This window comes from Heterodontus francisci, unplaced genomic scaffold, assembly GCF_036365525.1.
Source record: "Heterodontus francisci isolate sHetFra1 unplaced genomic scaffold, sHetFra1.hap1 HAP1_SCAFFOLD_51_2, whole genome shotgun sequence".
Taxonomy (NCBI): domain Eukaryota; kingdom Metazoa; phylum Chordata; class Chondrichthyes; order Heterodontiformes; family Heterodontidae; genus Heterodontus; species Heterodontus francisci.
This window is the reverse complement of record NW_027141369.1, coordinates 898,718-901,012: the sequence shown is the minus strand read 5'-3', so window position 1 is coordinate 901,012 and position 2,295 is coordinate 898,718. Positions and strand designations below refer to the sequence as shown.

Below are 2,295 nucleotides of genomic sequence, written 5' to 3'. Positions count from 1 at the left end.
ATCAGAGCAGAATGAAGGGTGAACAGACCAACTGCCAAGAAGAGATGAAGACACGGCTCAGTCAACACGTTCCCCTGGTTTATGATGCTGGAACATTCCTCACACAGAAATGATTCAACCCAATGACAAACATTCTTGCAGCTGATAATTTATGCTACTGATTTAAGGACTGTCTCATGTGGTTACCGAGTGACGACGAGAAGATATTAAACTTTGTTCTATTCAATCTAGCTGTGATGAAGTTTGAATTTTTCTACCTTTTATAAACAGCATTTGAAGGGTCTTGGTAACAATGTTCAGTGTTGATGAGAGTGGGGTCTGGGTGAGAAGCTGCTGAGTGTGACAGGGTCAGGACTGGATGCAGGAAGTTCTCTGACAGTCTCCCTCTATCTCTCTAATGGGTTTGAGTTGATTTACGACTGGTAGCTTTTATTTTACTTTTCTTATTTAGAGATACAGCACTGAAACAGGCCCTTCGGCCCACCGAGTCTGTGCCAACCAGCAACCACCCATTTATACTAATCCTACATTAATCCCATATTCTCTGCCACATCCCCACCATTCTCCTACCACGTACCAACACAAGGCACAATTTCCAATGGCCAATTTATCGATCAACCTGCAAGTCTTTTGGAGGTGGAAAGAAACCAGAGCACCCGGCGGAAGCCCACACAGACACAGGGAGAACTTGCAAACTCCACACAGGCAGTACCCAGAACTGAATCCTGGTCGCTGGAGCTGTGAGGCTGCGGTGCTAACCATTGCGCCACTGTGCTGCTGTTGGTGTTTTGATTAATGAAGGAAGTTCCCTCCACACATTTTTTTTGGACAGACAGTGTGGTATAAGGATGTAAAGGGTTAATGCTGAAGATAGTGTGATCAACCCCTCCCACTGTCAGAGTGATGATGTAACAGTCACATGAGATGAAGTTTGGGAGAAGAGAGAGCAGCACCAAGGACATTGTGTAAATTAGAAAAGAGTTCTTAGTTCTTTCAGCAGGAACTGTGTCCAGAAAATATCGAGAATCTCACAATTTTATTATTCAGGAGTCGGAACACAGATATTAATTCCAAGTGACAGTTCTGGGACCAATTAACAAAAAAAGTAGAGAATAATATTGCTCACTGATTGAAATCCCCCAGTGAGGAGACAGTTAAACAGCTGATCTGTTGGGGCATCCTTCGACCCAAGGTTTCAGCAACATTTAATCTCCATTTTTGGTGAAATTCTCTGTTATTTGCAACTTTTTTTATCAGCTTTGTTGGGCGAGTGAAAAAACTGAAAAAATTGAACAGTTCCATCCTTTCTTTTCTTCCTTCTTCTCTTCTTTCCATCAGTTTCTCTTTTCTGTTCCAGATCAATATAATGATGAGAATCCCAATTTAATCTGCTGTTTCTGGTGTTTTATCCATTCCAATCAAAATTTCAACATTCCAATCAAATCTATTTGTTATTCCACAGTGTCTCTCCATGTGTTTTATTCTGTTGTATTCTCTCACAGTCTGTTTGATGATCAATGTTACATCTCACTCTCTGTTCTGGTGAAGATCAGAAGCAGTGATATCTGTTTACACCACCCGACAAGTCGGCCTGAGGCTGTGCCTCGCCGATCATGTGGAGTTAAAGCAATTCTTCCAGTCAGTTGGTTCAGTTGTCATTTCATGAGAAATTCGGTCATCATGACTTCGTCAGTGACCTAATGGTTCAGGTGTCTGAGTGATGTTAATCATGATGTGATGAAATGATTGTATGTTCCAGTCTTTCCGTGGTGGGTTTTCACACTGAGTAGAAACGGGTTGGACATGGTCTGGAAATGTTTCACACCGCTCCATTCCCAACTTCATTTACTGACAGAAGATATATTTCCATCATTACACAGCTGGCTGCACAGCCAGAAACTGTGCTGAAGGTGACAGCTACACCTCTGCAACTGACAAGGTGGCAGAGAGGTTAAGGCGATGGACTGCTAATCCATTGTGCTCTGCACACGTGGGTTCGATTCCCATTCTTGTTGTTAGTTTATGAACTGTTCAGTGTTTTGTTTGTGTTGGTGGAGTTTATGTGCAAAGTCAGCCTCGAAACCTGTTCTTGTCAATGTCCAGACAGTGATTCCAGAATGAGTTATACTTTATTAAAATTGAGACAGACAATTGGAATTCTTCACCCAAACTGCACTGGAATGAAGATCAAATAGGGATCACGAAACGGAGCAGGATTTTTTCTCCCCTCCTTCCTTCCATCTTTACTTTCTCTGGATTTGCACCAAGTGAAAGACAAATGGAAAAAGCAAATGG

At 42.2% G+C, this 2,295-nt stretch overlaps 1 non-coding gene across 1 annotated transcript; it reads left to right on the top strand.

Annotated features, from left to right (window-relative positions):
• Nucleotides 1-1,933: 1,933 nt before the first annotated feature.
• Nucleotides 1,934-2,015, top strand: trnas-gcu (transfer RNA serine (anticodon GCU)). Its single transcript has one exon. It is a non-coding gene; the product is annotated as a tRNA-Ser (tRNA).
• Nucleotides 2,016-2,295: the final 280 nt, after the last annotated feature.